The sequence below is a fragment of the Haliaeetus albicilla genome, chromosome 21, assembly GCF_947461875.1.
Source record: "Haliaeetus albicilla chromosome 21, bHalAlb1.1, whole genome shotgun sequence".
Lineage (NCBI taxonomy): Eukaryota > Metazoa > Chordata > Aves > Accipitriformes > Accipitridae > Haliaeetus > Haliaeetus albicilla.
Window position 1 is genome coordinate 19454019 of NC_091503.1, and position 18724 is coordinate 19472742.

Here is an 18724-nt window from a genome sequence, read left to right on the forward strand (position 1 = left end):
CGCCAGCTGGCTCGCTCAGCAGTTTTTGCAGGAAGTGTGAAGAGAACACGTTTTATGGGAGATATTTATCATTACCCTGTACTGCTTAAATATAGCCTGTGTAGCAGGTTAGAGCTTGTTAGGCTTTTATCTTCTCAAGTTGGAGGATGATGTATTAATCCATGAGTGTTGCAGCCTCAAGTGAATTACTGAAAGTCATCCCCAGTGAGTAAAGATAAATGACATTTGGAAATTAACCCATTACATAGTCTCTTCCAATAAAGTGCTTGCTAAAATAGTAAATTGTAAATGAAGATGCTTCAGGTCTCATTTGAAAGTCAGAAAGACACTTAGTTGTAATTCCAGTACTGGTTTTCTTTTTTCTTCTTTCGGAGATTTCATTTCTCCTGAAAGGTTTGGGACTGACAGCCCCAGAGGACGAAGTCTCTATTAATCCACCGAGCAGGCACAGCAGCTACAATGCAAGCTGCTGTGCCCTGTTAATGTGCTGCAGCCTTTGCTGAGAAGGAGGCAGTCCCGAGGGATGTGGTGTTAGCTTAGACTTTGCAGCGTCCAACCTGAAAAAAAAAGCGTTGTTCAGCTCTTTATCGACCTGCACCTGCATTAATTCATCTGGGTTTAACTGTTCATTTAGCTGGATTTAAGGTGACCTACTAGGCAACACAGACCCACTGTAAACTTTTCTGCCGGTGTAGCTCTTCCAGATTCAGCCTGACCCAGGATGCACCTTGAAGCTGAACCTTGCTCGGATATTTTAAGAATCAGAACAATAATAATACTGAGATGCACATTCAGCCATCAGTGTTACTAAAGGCTTGGCAGTCCTGGTGGTCTCTAGGTTTGCTGCTCCGCACCAAACTGACGGGGTTGCACAGGGGTAAAAAAAACCCTGTTACGCCAAGGCAAGTCATTCTAGTTTTAAACCAGTATAAAGTGCATGCAAGTTTCATACAGTCACCGTTGGGGAGATTTGCTTTGGACTAAATATCACTGTATAAATATCCTCATTCCAGACTAAGATCTATTTGTATGCTAACAAAAAGCCAGAGACAAACTGTTTTCACGAACTCCCATCTCCAGCACACTCCATTGCTGTGGTGTTTTTTGTTTTCTGAATGTGGAACTGGACCGAGCCTGACAACATCAGCTCACTTCAGAGAGGCTGCCCAGCAGGAATGATGTTCACTTCCAACCTGGGCTGGCTCCAAACCAAGGACCCAGAGGGCAGAGCCTCTCCTTCCCATTATCTACCCTGTAAGGCATCAGAGCCAATCTCCCATCTTCTTTTAGTGCTAGTAGCTTGATGATAACAGAGAATTATTAAAGCCGTATAATATTAAATATAATGGTAATTAGGTAATCTTCTGTAACTGCCAAACTGTTATTTTTAAAGACTGTTGTTCATCACTGGCTTTTTCTTTTCTCATGGCAAAGGACAGACTTTGTCTTCTGTGTTTTGCAAGCACTGCCACTGCATGAATATAGCCTATGCTCGTGGAGGGAATTTGTTTCTGCTTATTTAATTGCTTTCAGCCCGTCTGTCGTGGTTTAACCCCAGCCAGCAACTAAGCACCACACAGCCACTCACTCACTCCCCCCCATCCAGTGGCATGGGGGAGAAAATCGGGAAAAGAAGTAAAACTCCTGGGTTGAGATAAGAACGGTTTAATAGAACAGAAAAGAAGAAACTAATAATGATAATGATAACACTAATAAAATGACAACAGTAGTAATAAAAGGATTGGAATGTACAAATGATGCACAGGGCAATTGCTCACCACCCGCCGACCGACACCCAGCCAGTCCCCGAGCGGCGAATCCCTGCCCCCCCCTTCCCAGTTCCTAAACTAGATGGGACGTCCCATGGTATGGAATACACTGTTGGCCAGTTTGGGTCAGGTGCCCTGGCTGGGCATGAGAAGCTGAAAAATCCTTGACTCTAGTCTAAACACTACTGAGCAACAACTGAAAACATCAGTGTTATCAACATTCTTCACATACTGAACTCAAAACATAGCACTGTACCGGCTACTAGGAAGACAGTTAACTCTATCCCAGCTGAAACCAGGACACCGTCCCAGTTCTGATCTTACTGCAAGGCTCTCAGTTACCCTCATGCGAAGGGTATTTGGAAGAGCATATATGGCCCGTAGAGGCTTGGAGTCGCATAGCATCGTTTGGGGTGGTGGAGCTTCTAGGAAGAGAGGGACTGCTCTACAGAGAAGGCACAGGTTTGATTTGGCGACTGGCTCAGGTTGTCCTTTTGAATAAGCGTGGAAACAACTGATATAATAACGTACCCAAATAATTTTGGACTTGAGGTTCTTGGATGTTTTAGAGATATTATAGAGGAAAAATTATGCCTGTGCTTACTGAAATGTTTGATGTATTGTTTTACAAGGGAAATCTCTGAAAGTCTGGTTTGCTGTTATAGCTGTTTTCATAGGCACATTGCTTGTGTGCTACTGCTGTGATTTGGCTTATTAATAAATTCCTGGTATAAGGAGGGCCTGATCTTGTTCCCATTGCAATAAATTCTAGCAGTAAAGGAGCAAGACTTTAGGTAGTAACTTTCAGAAAGTGTTTTTATTAGTTTTATTATCTGACCAGAATCATTCTGGTTTTGTTAGTTCCTCTGCATCCAAAGTCTTCCAGGCCACATTCTGCAGGTAGGAAATGAAGAAAAAGGAGAGGTTGTCTTGCATTGTCTCTTCTCTTTAAAGATTATACTTAAATACCATTAAATCCAAAACAAATGGCAATTCATATGCATATTTAACGTTGTTTAATCCCTGTTTGAGATCAGCAGTTTGAGTTTTTACAGAAATTTTGTACTCAGCTGCCTACAAAGTATGGATTCTCTGCAACGAACGTGAACAGAATAACCCCCCCTTGCAAGGGTACAAGAAAGCCCTCTCAGGACGCTCTTTCACCACTGGTTTATGTGGTTAAAATGAGAGTAATGCAAAAACAATCAACCTTAAGAACATGTTGAAGATATGAATTAATGCCCATATTGAGCCTGCCAGCCTCTCAGTGCATTTTCCATAGGCTTAAAGTTGGGGGGTGGGAACAGACAGGACAGAGCAAAACTTTTTTATAGAGAGTGACACAATAAACACTTCATAGCAATCATATACATTTTTAATGAAAGGCTGTAGTAGTGCATTTCTGCTGTTCTGGGCATCAGTGAGAGGGGATGTAATCCACAGTACTTTTTTTGGCTTTTAGTAGTTTTTTTCTTAGAGTCAGAAATGAGTGAGTGCGCAGTCTCAATTCTGACTCAGTCTCATGCTGTTAGTGATAGTGGCATTTTAACTGATATCGAATCAAGGACAGAAACTAACATTTAGGAGCAAGCAAGAATGACAGAAATGCTAAGATGAGGAGAATAAAGAAGAAAAATGCTAAAACAGTGGTTCAGAAAAGAACAGAGTGTGGGGGGAAATAATTTTAGACCAGAACTGTAGAAACAGTACTTGACCACAGACTGAAAATTGGGAAAGCTGCTATTTCTTGTCAGACCAGCTTGATTTTGAGTCTAAGCTGCTGAGTGACAATTTTCCTCTAGTCTGATCCTGTGTCTTTTAATTAACCAGGGTTGTCATCCACATCTTTGAGATTTTGACATGAGCGGGAGCTCATCTCTGTTGATTTGCTCAACGCTCTGCGTGCAGAAAGCAGCAGCTGCTACTGGTGATCCCAGGGTTGATTTATCTGCATGTTCCACTGGAAATATTTCCGTAAACAAAGTAAGCTGGGCGAGGAGGCACCTAGTCTAATTGGAGCATTAGGTCTGTGCAGTGGGTGGTACGCAGGTGGTTTTTTTGTTGGTTTTCTGTCAGCTGGTGGTTTATCTGTGACATGTATGGGGTTTTGATAGATGCAGGTAGTGCGACTGCATGGAAGAGCTGGTGCGGCGTGGCTGTGCTGCAGCTTACAGTGTTTTCAGAGTGCTTTGCTCCTCTTGGGCTCTCACACGTTGTACACTTTGAGTAGCCGCTATCATGGACCTCAGCGGGGGTCCTGGGCAAGATCTTGACCTGGGTGATACAAATGAGTCACTAGTTATGTTAACCCCACCTTTGTAGCTCCTCACTGGAGTAGTTTCAGCACAATTGTGCTGAGTGGTGTCACAAAGCATAGCTGTCAAAATCACCTGCTAAAATCTGTAATTTTTGAGAGTCTTCCAGCACTTTTAGTGGATAGGTGTAACAAGCATATTCCCATCCTTGCCAGCAGCCCACTAGTGAACTGAAATTGTGCAAGGTTTCGCTGATAAAGCTGTAGCAATGCAGTCCATGTGAGAAATGCAGTCTGGACCATGAGAAGATCTCCTGAGTAGCCCACTTCTCCAGACAGCAAAAAGCCAAGGTAGCCTCACCCTGAGAGCCAAGGAATTCTGCAGTGCCCCTTCTGTTAGCCATGCCAGCAACTTTCAGCAGCAGCTCAGGCAATGTATGTATAGGAGACGTCTTCTCTCTCCCTCCTTCCCCACTGAATAGGATGGACCAGCAACTATGGCTTCTGCTGAGATGCTGCAGCTCCTTCAACCCCAATTCACCAGACAGGCCAGCAGTTCCCTTCCCTCTCTTTCTTCTTTTCCCTCTCATTAAACCAGTGCGGTAGCTGTCATCTCAACCTGGCTGCACATCAGAGAAGATACTGTGCTGTTTCGGCAGCAATCTGAGCCGAAAGGAAAGATTTTGCAGGCGGAATTGCACCCTTGGGGGTTGAGTTGAATGATGCCGTCACAGAAGAGGAAAGACTCTTTTTCCAGTGCAGCTCATGGTTTTTGCCAGGCAAGAGCAAGGATGTGAATTTTTATATACATGGGTAATCAACCTGGCAATGTTTCAAAATGCTTGGGTAGGTCTTACCCCCGCTAGGAAAGATTTAAATCTAATTAGAAATCAGAGCTAGGAGGAAATGATATTTCTGCCCATGAGAATTTCCAAGATCTCAAAGAAATGTCTCATGCTGTAATGGGAGGAAAACTTGAAAAGCTGAGATAAGTTAAAATCAGATAATAGGTAAAAATGTTTTACAAAACTGTACAGCAAAGCCTATAGCTCTGTATTCTAGCTAGAAGATAGTTTCATTTCAAACCAGATTTCTCTTGCAGTTACAGCGTTTTTTAATTACACCTTCATTAAATCTTTAAAACAAACCTTTGTTTTGGGCCCAGCAAATGGATTTTTTTTTTTTAATATTACTGGGGAAATATTTACAAAGAAATTCCAGCAGTTTTTCCCAACTGTAAATGTATTCAAACATTTTTGCCTCCAACAGATTCAGGTTTGAAAACAAACATTTCCTAATGTAAATTTTCCTTGAAAAATTCCTGCTACTTCTACTAGAAACCATTAGTTCTTACTTAATTTTAGCCCAAGGGCAACAGTGACTGTCTACCTTATTTCGGTTGTAGTTTCACTAGCCTTATAGCAGAGTGTTGTCAAGGTTTTTCCTCCTCAGGAGTTAAATAAGTTGTGACCAATGATGTTGTTGTTTTAGTCACCTTGGTTGTATGATCTCATGTTTATTCTATATTTTTCTAACATGTGCGTTGTACCAGAAAGATTATGTATCATCCACTGCAGTAGTTGCTTCACATTTCTAAGGAAACATAACATTCATTCATAAACACAAGGAGAACAAAAGGCAGAAGAAACAGCTTATATTCCATATCTACCATAAGGAGTCTACAAGTCAAAAACCACATATGAAAAAGAAACCAAACCAGATTAACAGATGCAAAATCATTATGCATTCAAAAGAAAAAATCAGAGTAGGCAGAGAGAGAGAGTGGTAAGCAGATCAGATCCTGGAGAATCACTCAGTTCAGGACTAAACAAGTGTAAATAAAACCAGGAAAAAAAATCCCTTTTCCTTTTTGCCATAGGAATGGTGATGGTGGGTAAAGTCACCGCGACTGCAGGGGAAGCTGTAGAGCGGTGGGTTGCATCACGCCCATCACGCAGCTGTCATTTCAGAAGTTCACAAAACAGACACAGGGTGCCTGTGCAAGCAGACTTGACTGTCAGTGTTCCGTGTTTGTCCTGGTTGGAGCGGGCATCTTGGTGGGATGAGGCAGGTTTTGCAAGGGACTTGCCCGGAAGCTTTCTTCTCCCAAGAAAGTCTCACTGTTGGGTTCTGCTTTGCAGTGGGAGGCTCTGAGCCTATTTTAACTATTTTATTTTCTGGGAGAACAGCACTTAAACACTGGTTTGAAGAGGAACGCACAAAGGTTTTGAGCGCTCAGATGCCAGGCTGAATCTCTTTCCCTTCCCCTAATTTAGGTAGAGTGCTTCTCAAAGGTCCTTAGCTGACGCAGAAGCTAAAATCCTGTCATTAGCGAGCTATCGTTGGTTAGAGAACAAGCTTTCACACCAGCCCCAGTCTAGAGGGAGCACTTCAAAGCCCTGTAGGTAGTACCCACTGAAATGCATTGGCAAACTGCAATCGGACATGTCTGTCACTACAAAAGGGTTTATGCAGTTTCGTTGGGTGCTGTGCAAAAGGCTGCCCTAGCTGGTAGGAGAGCTTTGTCAGTAGAGGATGCACAGTCATGAGCTGGATTCGCTGGTGTGGGTCCAAGGAGTGCCAATAACGTCTGGAACTGCACCGCCATTTATTTGTGTATGAAAGGAGCTGTACAGCAAGTTGTAACTGCCGTATATAATGTGATATAATGAATTTAAAAGGTCAACATCGCAGTCCACTAGCGTTAAAAATAAAACTCTGGAAAGGTGAATTTCTGTGCTTATAAAGTTGTGAGGTCCCCCTTTGTAGCTGAATGATGAGATAATAGATTTTAAATGAACCGCTAGCTTTTGATTGCCTCTGCCCCACTTTCTAGTTCAGACCAGTGGATACAGCTAAGGCCACCAGCTTTGATGAAGAAGGGAAATCAACGTTTCTGTTTCAGACTGTATTTGTATAAACAGGCAGCTGCTTGAATATGCTGAAGTGTGAGGAATGTGAGCAGAGAAACAGCAAAAGCGAGTGGAAATCTCTAAGAAATACCACTGAAAACATTGGAACCGCAGTTCAGTGTTTTGTTATGGCCATTGTTTGCATTTATGCTGTCAACACCGGGTGGATGAACGGAGCTACAATAACGATACGTACAATTTGACTTTTTCAGGGTGTGCTCGAGACATGATTCTGTTTCTCCAGCAAAAAAAGATTATTTTTTCCTGCCATTTCAGGGATTAGGTAAATCCCATGAGTGATGACAACAGACAGAACTGGGGCTTGCAGAGATACAGAAGAGAAAATATACTTGACACTTGTGAGAAGTGAACTCTGAGCATGGTGGTGTGGTTAGACACGCAAGCCTCATTTCACAGTGCTGAAATATTGCCTTCTCATTCTCCTACCTTGAATCATGAAACCCCACATTCTTCTAATGATTCTTTCAGAGGGAGAAGTGAAATGATTCATAGAAAGAACCAGAATTGCTCAAACCACATCCCCTTTATTTATCTAGACCAAACTAGAACCTCTGCCCAAGTTCGGATCGTTTGGGATAAAATACTCATAGTATTCTTGGGTGTCCTGGTTTTGGCTGGGATAGAGTTAATTTTCTTCTTAGTAGCTGGTGTGGTAGTGTGTTTTGGGTTTAGTATGAGAAGAATGTTGATAACACACTGATGTTTTCAGTTGTTGCTAAGTAGTGTTTATACTAAGTCAAGGACTTTTCAGCTTCTCATGCCCAGCCACCAAGAAGGCTGGAGGGGCACAAGTTGGGAGGGGACACAGCCAGGACAGCCAAACTGGCCAAAGAAATATTCCATACCATATGATGCAATGCCTAGTCTATAAACTGGGGAGTAAGCTGGCTGGGGGCTGCTGCCCGGGAATTAACTGGGCATCAGTTGGCAAGTGGTGAGCAATTGCATTGTGCATCACCTGTTTTATATTTTCTAATTCTTTTATTATTATTACCATCATCATTTTATTGTTGTTATTATTATTATTGCCATTAGTATTATTATTTTCTTCCTTTTCTGTCCTATTAAACTGTCTTTATCTCAACCCAAAAGTTTTAACTTTTTTTTTCCAATTCTCTCCCCGATCCCACTGGGGGCGGGGAGTGAGTGAGTCGCTCCATGGTGCTTAGTTGCTGGCTGGAATTAAACCGCAACACTGGGCTGGTTTTCTTCTCCAGCTCCCTTATGTTCCTGTCCTTCTTCTGATAGCCTGCTTTAAAACTCATGCAGCTACTTCTGGTGTCAGAAATCACACCTGGCTGGATGCTCCCGTGTATGGAGGAGAGGCTCAGAAGGTGGAATCTCATGGTGGTTTTGTTGCCCTGATGCCAGGAAAGCAGGCCTCTGCCGTGAAGAAGGCTTGAGCAGCTGTTCCAAGCAGGAGAGTGGAAGCTAGGCACGGGCAGAGGACGAAGGATTCGCATTGTGTCTCGAATGAAGTAGTGTCAGGGATGCAAGAGAAGGGAGGCAAAGTGAAAAGGAGGAACCTCCAAGCTTCGGACCCCATTTAGAGAAGGGTTAGAGGTGGGGACAAAAGCAATGAAAGAGACACAGCGTTTAAGTGCTTGGATAATTTAAAGGCCCTTAGCTCAAGACTGAACTTCTGGTGAAGGAGGCTGACTTGAGTACTTTGAGACTGCTTGGCTGATGTCCTGTGCACTTTGGAGTGCAGAAGGCCAAGGACTAAGAAACGTGTCACCATCAGACAACTTTTCATCTCTTTCTCTTTTTTAATTCTCTTAATGAGGTAAAAGCATCTTGAGTAGTTTTTGTTTTCTAGTCAGCAAATCCTATGTGCTGTTGCATACCAGTTGAAGAAGCAACGTTCAGCCATGCTTCACTGTTCACTCACTGACGAGCTGCAATATGTAACATTCACTTGTAGCCCGTACACTTATCAACAGCTGGTTCCCCAGAAGCTGTGTGTTTGCTTGTCTGCTAGGTACTTCGGTGCTCTTCAGTACGTCCACCTACAGAGAAATTCAAGAAGGGATGCAGGAGTTAACCATGGGCTTCTGTGGTATGGTCAGAGGAAGACTCAGGGTCAGAGTAACGGGTGTGCTTTGGGGTCTTTTGCTAAGTGCATCTGAACTGCAGACCTTTAGCTAAATGTTGGCCCTACATTAATAGCCCTTTTTGAAAGTCTTTGATTTGCCATTTGTATCATGGTTTATGGCAGTGGCCATAGAAGACCTGGTGGGTTTTTTTGTCTGAAGAGAAATAGTGACTTGGAGGCTAGCTAGCAAAGAGGAGGTTGAAGTTCCTACAGGGAAGGTTTGTGCTCCATGGTAACAGAAGATGGACGGTTGTAAGATCTGATTTGCATCACTGGAGGAAGCTGAGGAGTGTGGATGCTCTTGGGGCATGTCAGCCAGGTCTGTGGCTGAGGGTTTGCACTGGGGTGTATCGTTTCATCATATAACCATAAACACTATTTTGAAATAGTCTCAGCCCTTTGTATTTCCATGTTACTTTTCTGAACTTGCTCAGAGTAACCTGCCATCCGGTATTTTTTCGCGCAGGGCAGAATGAGATAAGGGAGAGAGATGCTGACTGCTTTCACGTTGTTGCTCAGCTTCCAGGGTGGGAAATGTAACACCTCTCCCTTTTCCTTAATGCCCACCCTGGCTCACTGCATGAAACTCTTCACAGTAAAGTCAGAGCTGACTCTCAAGGCCTGCTTTTTGGAATAGTGATAAAGCAGCTTTCTTGTAGCTTGCTGGAAAAAAAAATGCAGTGAAAGTCATCCTGATGACAGCTAGAGGGAAGAAATAACATTCTTTGCAAACTTACATGTAAAGACTAAGAAAAACAAGTGCAAGAGCTGTGCAAGGGAGGGGACTCTATTTGATGCTTGAATGCTACACGCCTGTAGGAAGCCTAATGTTTACAGATACAGGGGTCAAACAGAGATTTCCATTACCAATTGCTCTTAACATTGGTTGTGTGATGCTTCCCCTCTTTTTTCTTTTTTTTTCCTTTCTTTTCTTTCTGTTCTGCTTTGTTCCCTTCTGTCTGTATTAAGCTCTGCAACGTATGTGGTATGTGCGAAAGAAAGGGTAGCAATCTTGCAGCAAAATGAGTGAGTTGATCCTGCCACAATTCCTTTTTTCCTCCCTAAATAATCAAATTAATTAATTAGTCCATTGCTCTGGGGAGGTACTCTACTCTGCTGCCTGCTGGCTGCGCTGACTTACAGGGCTGCTCTCAATTCCACGGTCTCCAGCGCCGGCATCTGCCCCCACTGCAGCTCCCGAGCCCTCCGTGCTTTTGGGGAGGCTGCGGCAAAGGTGCGTGTGCACCCAGGCAGCGTGCAAAAGTAATGCCCCTCTCAAAGCTTGCAGGATGTCAGATTACCCTTTTTCTTCCAGTCCCAGTAGCTGATGTGAGCATGCTCCTTGCATGCATGGCACTGGCAATTTGCCAGGTTTAGTGTAATTTTTTTTTTTTTTTTTTTTTTTTGAATGAGTGAGTGAATGAATGAATGAATACCTGATTAAGTTAATGAAGCTGAGCCAATGGTGGGAGGGAGCGACTTGGCTGCTGCCTGCTCTAAGAGATCTGGCAGCACATTAGACTTGCATAACACTTTACAGCTCCATGCTGCGCTCCATATGAGCCACAGGAGAGGGCTGCAATAATTACTCGGCTTTTCGATTGAAACCAGCTGCAGGTAGCTAGTCATCCTTTTGTCCATTTCAGTGGTGTCGGGGAGTCACTTGTCTCTGCGCCGCGGATTTCCAGTGGCAGATGGGTAAGATGCTTTCGCAGAAGTGATCACAGCGGTGAGAAAGCATGTTCGTGGCTCAGTGGCTTTTACAAAAGGTCCATTCGGATTTCCAAGGTGTGATTCAGTGGACCCACATGTCCAATGGAGGAATGTTTTTAGTTCCTGAGTTCAAAACTCCTATATAACCTTTATGGGAGCTGCGTGATTTTTATTTTCTCGTTCCTTCTTCAGTTGGCTGGGAGAAGGGGAGCAAAAGGTTTTCTTGTATCTGTTTTTTGTAAGAGAAGTAATTTTAAACCCTTCCAGTTCTTTCTGATTGCTGTTTAAAGCGAGTTCTTTCTGGCAGTCCTGGATGGTACATACCTTTGTTTCTCACATACTTAAATTAAGAGTACTGGCACTGCCTGTTAGCACACCGCCTTCATTTGTCAACGTTCCCTGCTTGAGAGCAACGCTGATGATTTGCATTCTTAGTTGGAACGGGTGGGTTTTTTAATTGCAACTGGAGCCTGTGAGCCTGCTATGTTGTTATAAACCTGCATTACTTCATTTTCTTTTAATTGTTTTCTGCATTGCCTTGTAAGATAGAACGGTCAGGGCAATCTCACCCTCGCTGTGCCTCAGTCAGGTGACACTGGTGATGGATTTGGCTCTCTGTGCCCATTTTATCTGCCCACCGCGCTCCCCTTGGAGCAGGAGAGAGGCTCCCTGCAAAACTGGGTCAGGAAGAGTAACTAGTCACTTGGTTTTGTGATCTGCAGGGCCAGGACAGGCATTTTATGGGGAGAGGAGGTGCAGAAGAGTTGGTCTGGCTTTTTTTTGGCCCATGTGGATTCATACACACATACATGCACTGACCCCTACGACGTTACCTGTGTCGAGATTGCCAGCTTGAGGGTCTGTGCAGGATGAGTGGGCAGTGCTGCAAGGCACACTCAAACGTAGCTGACCCTGAATGAAGAAGAAAAAAATGAATGAATTAGAGAAAGAAAGACGGGCGTGGTGGCGGGGAGGGGGGTGAACTTATTCTCAGCCTTCTGCAGCACTGGGGCAGCATGCTGCATGCCTCCAGGCCGGGGTGAGCTGCTAGCGTTTCACTTTTGTCGGTGGTGACGGTCAGTGATCCTGATTCGGTGAGGCGTGTGTGCTGGGACTATGAGCAAGGGCTCATGCAAAATTGCTTCAAGTTAAAGCTTTGCCAAATGAAGCCTGAGAGAGAGAAGGCGAGGTGTTGGAATCCATTTCAAGGGGAATTTAATGTCAATTCACGTTTCGCACTTTACAGATGGACTAATTATAGTCTAATTTGCTAGCACGTGGAATCTACCAGAGAAGCAGTCTGCAGGGAGGACTTCCAAGGAAAGGCATCGAGCGTGCAGCTGACCTTTCCAAATCTGCTCCTAAAGCCATGCTCGCACACTGTCCCCTTATCAGCCAGGCTTAAAGGTATATTCCTCCTCATGAGCACCTATGCTTATCTGTAAAATGGCTGCTCCAAGTTGGCTGCTGCTTGCTGGTGTTACTGGCTGGATCTTCAAAGGGGTGAAACACCCCCGGTTTCTGTAATTTTTCGTGGGGGTCTTATTCATGTCTCCTGGCAGCGAAGCCAGGCGTCTCTCTAATCTGTTTTGCAGAAGAAGGAGAGAACGTTAGCGAGCATTTTCAGACACATGGAAGGAGACCTGTGTGACATATCTGCGGTGCAAATGTGTTCATACAGGCATGACAGTTTCTGTCACAAGTTAAAATGAGCGGCGAGTGGGTGTCGCTACGTTTATAGTCACTCATGTGAAATTTTCAATGGAAAATTATGTAGGCAGCTCCCATTGTAGCTGGGCTACATTTTAGATAAATGAAAAACATCAACAAAGTAATTTGAGTATTATACTTGTTTATAAATTAATTCTATTTATTCATTTAAGCTGCAGAAGTGCCTCTAGGGGATGGGTTTAAGAGTAAAGGATGTCGCTGTGCAATATCAGACAAGCTGGTCCTGTAAACCTGCTGTCCTGCACTGGCAGCAGTCGGTGCGGTGCAGGAGATAAAAGATTAGATGCTGCATCTGGCCCCTTGCAGAGCAGCATAGGTGGGATCCACCTTTCCCTCCTGCTGTCAGTGGGGTTGAAGGAGCGCTTTAAAACGTGTGTGGCATCCGTGCTGCCACCGAAGGCGCTGGGTGTGTGTGAAGGGGGACGCTGCCTTCCCGAGCATCTTGGGTTGGTGGTCCCGATGCTCCTGGCACAGCCACCTCAGAGGCTTTGGGAGCGGGGCTTTGGAGGCATTTGGCAGACCTCCGTCAGCTTGTAAAGGCTTCAGCACGGCGTGGTGGTAAAACATTGCGCTGCTGAATCGTGCTTCAGCGTCACACCTGGATCGGCTCTGCTTGCGGGACCGTGCGGTTCGCAGTCAGCCTGAGTTGAAACCCCAGGTCTTTCCTTCATGGCTGCAGATAGAGGTGCTTCGCATAGGGTCAACTGAGGTGCGCTTTCTGCTGTGCAGCTGAGAGAGAAAGCCATGTGTCAAGTTGTGCACGCTCACATGGCGTTGCCCCAGGGCTCAGGCCCTTACTTAGCAGTTAAATCCTTCTCCCCTTCCTCCGTAGGGGCAGAGGGTTCTGGAGTCCAGCGCTTCACCCTTGAAGAAATTGTACTGTAATCAGCATTGTCAGCTCTTGCATTTTTATCACTAGTCTCTGGATATATGACGCAGTTTCACAAAACTCCGGTTCCTGGTGTCAAATGATGAGATGGGAAATTCCACTTTTAGCTAAAATAGTAAGTTTCTGGTCTTGTGAGTTGCAGGGAAAAGATAGAGACCTCGAGCCTGAAAGGCCTCACAGGGCAAGTTAAAAGAAAAAATAATAAAAAAGCAAATAAACTCAACTGTTATCATTTTAAGAAATCTTCTATTTGTAAACCAGTATCATGTGTTTCAGGGATAAGAAGCAGGGCCCGACTCGTGCTATTTGAGCGCCTGTGTTTGGAACTGTGAGGCAAGGGATTTCTGTGCCGGGGAGCGAGGGTGCTGCCCGTGGGGTGGGCTGGGAGGGGGGAAAGCTGCCCGACGTGCCCAGCCCTCCGACAGCAGCCCTGCCGCAGGGTCGGCCTGCGGCTCTCAAAGCAAGTGCTTCCTTGCTTCCAGCCTGCCTGCCTGCCCAGCATCTTGTGCTGCACTCTGTGGTACCACCTCTCTGCAAAGTATGCTGGAAGAGGAGGGATCACCTTTGCTAACAAGTCTTTTGGTAAAAAAAACAGAATAAATGAGCAGGCAGCTGAGACTCTAATCAGATCGCCCATGGTACCTGCAGTCCTACAACACATACATGTAGCCACATCACTACACATGTGCACGGCAAGGTATGCTGTATGTCCAGAGCATGGCATGAGATGTTGAAAATGCGGGCATCTTTTCTGTTGCAGAACCAGGTGACGGCACACAGATAAACTGATGGCAGAAACCTGCAAACTTTTGGAAGTTAATTCCAACTCTTAAATAATTCAGCAGTTAGCCTAACTGAAACCTAAGCTAACACTAGCACTGTGAGAAGCTGTTGCTCTTGTGCAGCTCACCAGCACCCACCACACAAAATAACTATGTGTACCTAACTACAGTGTAACTGTAGTAAAACAGGACTACTGGAGGCACGTGCCCTGCTTAGAACATGCAGATCTCCCCTTATCCTCAAAATTCAGGAGCTAAGTGGCAGGAATGGATAATTAACTGCTGGAGTAGCTTTCTAATAATCAATCTGTATTGCCTGCATTCATGAATGTCATCGAGTGAATTGCTGTCCTGGAACTCCATCATCTGCCCGTCATTTTGGGAATGTATCTTACGCTATTTTTTCCTTCTAAATCTTCCTCTCTCAATGCTAGTACCTACGTATTTGCATCATAAATTTCATGGGAATGTCAAGCCATTGGGCATCTTGCATCCAGTGATGTGCTTGCTGAGGTTTGTTCGTTATTGCTTGCTTTTTATATTGCGTGGAGGCTGTCTCATCTAACTGGGGACATACAGAATAGCTGCTCGCTCTGCAGAAACCTGTACCAATTTGCTGTGGTGGATTTCCAGAAGTATAATAGGAGCTAACACTGCAGTGGACAATCTGTCTTGCAGATGCGGTGTTGATCAGGAATCCTTTCGTTTTGGGAGGAGAATTTCAAATTTTATTAGAGGTTTTCATGTTTCTTATTAATGGATCTCTGCAGTTGGCCCTCCTGGGAAATCTGCCAGAGAGCTGTGAAATCGGTTGGATTGGGCAATAAACTCCTATAGCTATTGTTGGCGTGCACTGAGCTGCACATGGCAAGGCTAATGAAATCTGTAGCAGTTACAACTATGAATATGTAGCTGGCAGCAGGCAGGGTGTAGAGCAGGGGGGGGAAGCTGGCATATAGATCTGAGAGCCAGAATGCAGCTGCGGAGCCCTCTGCAATGTGTCTGTCTTTTAATCTCTCTGAATCTGATCCTGCAAGATGCCAGCCTCCTTGGAGGGGAGGGGAGAGGTGGGACGAAGTGCCCTCCCTTCCCACTGATTTCCAGCGTTGCTGAAATTACCCACTCATCCTATCGTGATAGGATGGGCGGGCGATTTGAGGCGGGAGCATCAGACTGTGCTGCTGCTTCTGCCTGGTAACACCCCAGACATAAAAAACCATGTGTCAGGCTCGATTCAAAGGATTTTTTTTTTTTTGTGTACTCTTTGAATATTGCATTGATGTCTACTTGCCAGGCAGGACAACAGTGTCTGACAGAGGAGAGACCCAGTTTTTTTATTGTACGGTTAAATGTGAGAATTTACTGGTGATACCTGGAGCTGGAAGGTGAAAGCTGAAAAGTCATAATAATCTGTGTGTTATTAGTGTTTGGGATCAAAGGAGCCTTTTGACAATAAGGGACTGGTTTGAATTGAATATCCCTGAAGTTGGAGGCTGACGGTTGCCCCCCTTGGGTGATGCTCCAAACAATAAGGCAAACGAGTGGGTGGTCCCAGCCCTTGCTCCTGGTGGCACACGTTGGTGTGAGCTTGTTAGCAACTGCAGAAAGGTCAGGGACCAGAGAGGATGAGGGACCAGATTTTTGAAGGTGTTTTAGAGACCTAAAAATGATGTTAGCTACATCACGGGGCTGCAAAAAGTGCCTGATTTCTGAAGGCAGTCAAAGTCCCACCATTTGCATAGGGTGCCGCTGTGGTTTGTGAGTCTGGCCCCACCTTCTGTGCACCCCAGTGGTGGGATGCAGCGTATGTTCACGATGAGTTTGGAGGCTTGCATTGCTAGTTTTACCTTTGCTGCAGTGAACTCTGGATAAATAAAGGAGGTCAGCCCCTTGAGCTATAACCCAGTATCTTCTCATGAGTTTTAAATTTATTAGATGAAATAAATAGAAAAATACTGTTTTGGGAGACATAGTGAGGTTTAAAGTGTCTTGCAGAGAGGCGCTGGAGTTTTGGATGAAAAATGCACATCCTGAGCTCCAGTGAGCAATTCCTTTGGGACCAGAGCAAGCCCAGATGGTGACTCCTCCAAGTGATTATTTTTCTGCCTTAAGCCTTTCCAGGAATTTGAGTGTGGGCAGGCTGCCAGCGGACACTGGCTGTCCAGACACTTAAGCAATGTTCCATGTGTACTCGCTGCCAGAGATACCAAAGTCCAGCTGCTGTCCCTGATCTCTTTGTCCCCTTTACCTTCCCAGCCATAATTACACAGGCATGCACGCACGCACGCACTCGTGTGACACACACTTGTACAAAGTGGGAGCAAGAAATCACCTGGTGTTTGCTCCTCATTTGCATAGCTCACAAATCGTGATCGACAGCTCTGAAGTTAGAGAAGGGAAATCTCGAGAGTCAGAAAAATTACTTGGATCCAAAAAAAAAAGCGTACAAATAACAAACCCCGCGGCACACCGCAGAAGGCAGGCGTTCATCTTTCTAGGACAGCCAGCAAAGAACAGTTTATACCAGGTCTTATACCTCTTGCCTTTGAGACACTCTGTTTGGGTTGTCTCCTTTTCATTGCTTCCCTAGCAAAATCAGTCCTGTCTTATCTTCGCTGTTGCTGGAACTTGAATTATGCTGAAAACTTACCATTTTACTTTTAAGTCTTGAAGTAGAAGTAGGCTGTTTTATGCTGCACATTTGCATTTTTGCAAATCCAGTCCTGTGTCTGTTAGAGTTCAAAGTCTCACCGTGAAGTACTTGGGCTTGGAAAAGTGGGGCAGTCTTCACTGCTCTATGGCTGTCTCATCCCTTGTCTCCGTTAAGCTTGTTCATTCCTCCTTTGCTCTCCAGGAGATTTTGGGCAGCCCTTTTGTTAACGGTGATGATGAAGTCAGCCATATGAAAGATTTACACCAACCCCCCCCCCCCCAAACCCAAAAGATTTAGTATTTGGTATTTTCGAAGGATGTTAGCTTTGATGTTGGAAGCTACCCAAAACTCAGTGGTTCAGTGCTATTTACCAGAACAAAACTTTTGCTTCAGCTCCTGCAGAGTGAAACTTCACCAGGTTTCATACAGCTTCATAGTAGTACTTTTGATGCAGAGAAGCTAAAACCCAGATGCCTCAGGCTTTTGAAACGGCTAGTTTTGGGGAGCCTGGTTTATCTGTCACAGCAAAAGAGACTGGCCCTATTTGCTCCCATGTACAAGCTCCGTGCTCTGTTGCAGGCAGAGGCGCCAGCCCTCTGCTCCCAGCTTTTCCCCACGGGAGTGTATTTAAATTCCGAGTTTGCAGCTCATGTCCATCTCCATGAGAGGTCGGAGGATGGTCTGAGGCCACTGCGAGCTCCCCGTGGCAAGGGGAGCGGGACGAGTGTCCCGTGGCAAGGGTGTCCCCCCACGGCATCCTCAGGCAGCCGCCTCGGCCAGGAGCTGCCGACTTACCTGCCAAAGCTGACTGCCCGGAGCAGAAGGCTACAGCGAGCTAAAGTTAAGCAAGGATGACTGCGCAAATGTGAGCTCGGCAATTTTATTTTTAGTCGAACTTAAAAATAAAAATCTGTAAGTCATGTGTAATATAATAATTTTAGCTGTTGCCAAGACACGAAGAGCAACTGTTAGGAGGAGGGGGAAGACCTGTGCTGTCTCCTGGCTGCCCTTGTCCGGCCGTGGCCACAGCACCGAGGCAGCAGCGCCGGCGGGTCGGGGCAGGTCGGGGTAGCGGTGCTGAGCCGCCGCTCGGCGGGTGCTGCTGCCCCTGAGCCGCCGTGCTGAAAGCATCACTGGCCCTTGGTCTTTTGAAGCTGCCCTGAGTCCTTTCATCTTCCCTCTCGCCTCAAAGCCAGGGAATCCGCCCTGAAACAGTGCTTTACTCCCCCGCCCGGCTCTATGGCTATTGGTGTTTCATTACTGTTTATCAATATTTAAACAACGGAATAATTAACTTAAGAATGATTGTATCAAACCGTTAGAAGGTTTGGACTTTTCCTGCAGGCTTACAGCAGCTTGGAGGACCATAAACGTAAAGAGTGCTCTTAAAGATAGGTTTAATCTTAGTCTAGTATGTCTTCAAAGTACTGCATGCGCATATAAACATCAGGCTTATTGTTCATTAGAAGCAAAGCGGCAGGGAAAGAAATCCCCCAAAGGAATATTACTTGCCGTAAGATAAGTATCATTACTGCTGCTCAGCATTCACTTTAAAGTAGGCTATATCCTATTTCCATCTTCTTTCACATCCACTCTTAATTCTTTCGCTCTCCATTTTTCTTTCATATAATGCATGCTTTTCTTGTTAGGATGCCAGTCATGCAGGTTGCATGGTTTCTCTGCACCCATTCTTGCATATCTTTCAAAACAGCCAGAAATGCAGATGACAAGTGGTGGCTGGACAGGGCCTGGGGTATTTCCCTGAAAGGGAAGGTAGGGAAAGACTGTCAGCTCCTTTTGCTTTTTTTCAAAGTAGGATGTGTTTTAGTTATGGTGTTTTCCTTAGCAGATAATGAAAGAGTTAGGAAGACTTTGTCGACTTTGTTGCCTTTGGGTGGCTGAAGT

General features: G+C 45.1%; 1 protein-coding gene across 17 annotated transcripts in view; it reads left to right on the top strand.

The window, feature by feature from the left end:
- The window catches only part of ATXN1 (ataxin 1), a 230637-nt gene that overhangs the window by 192664 nt on the left and 19249 nt on the right, over window positions 1–18724 (top strand). Inside the window, exon 1 of one of the 17 annotated variants that reach the window (XM_069809159.1) lies at window positions 13481–13499. The exons of the other annotated variants lie outside the window; for them this stretch is intronic. The gene's annotated coding sequence lies outside the window, so the exon portion shown is untranslated. Of the gene's footprint in view, window positions 1–13480; window positions 13500–18724 lie in introns of those variants that run through there. 17 annotated transcript variants of the gene reach the window in all.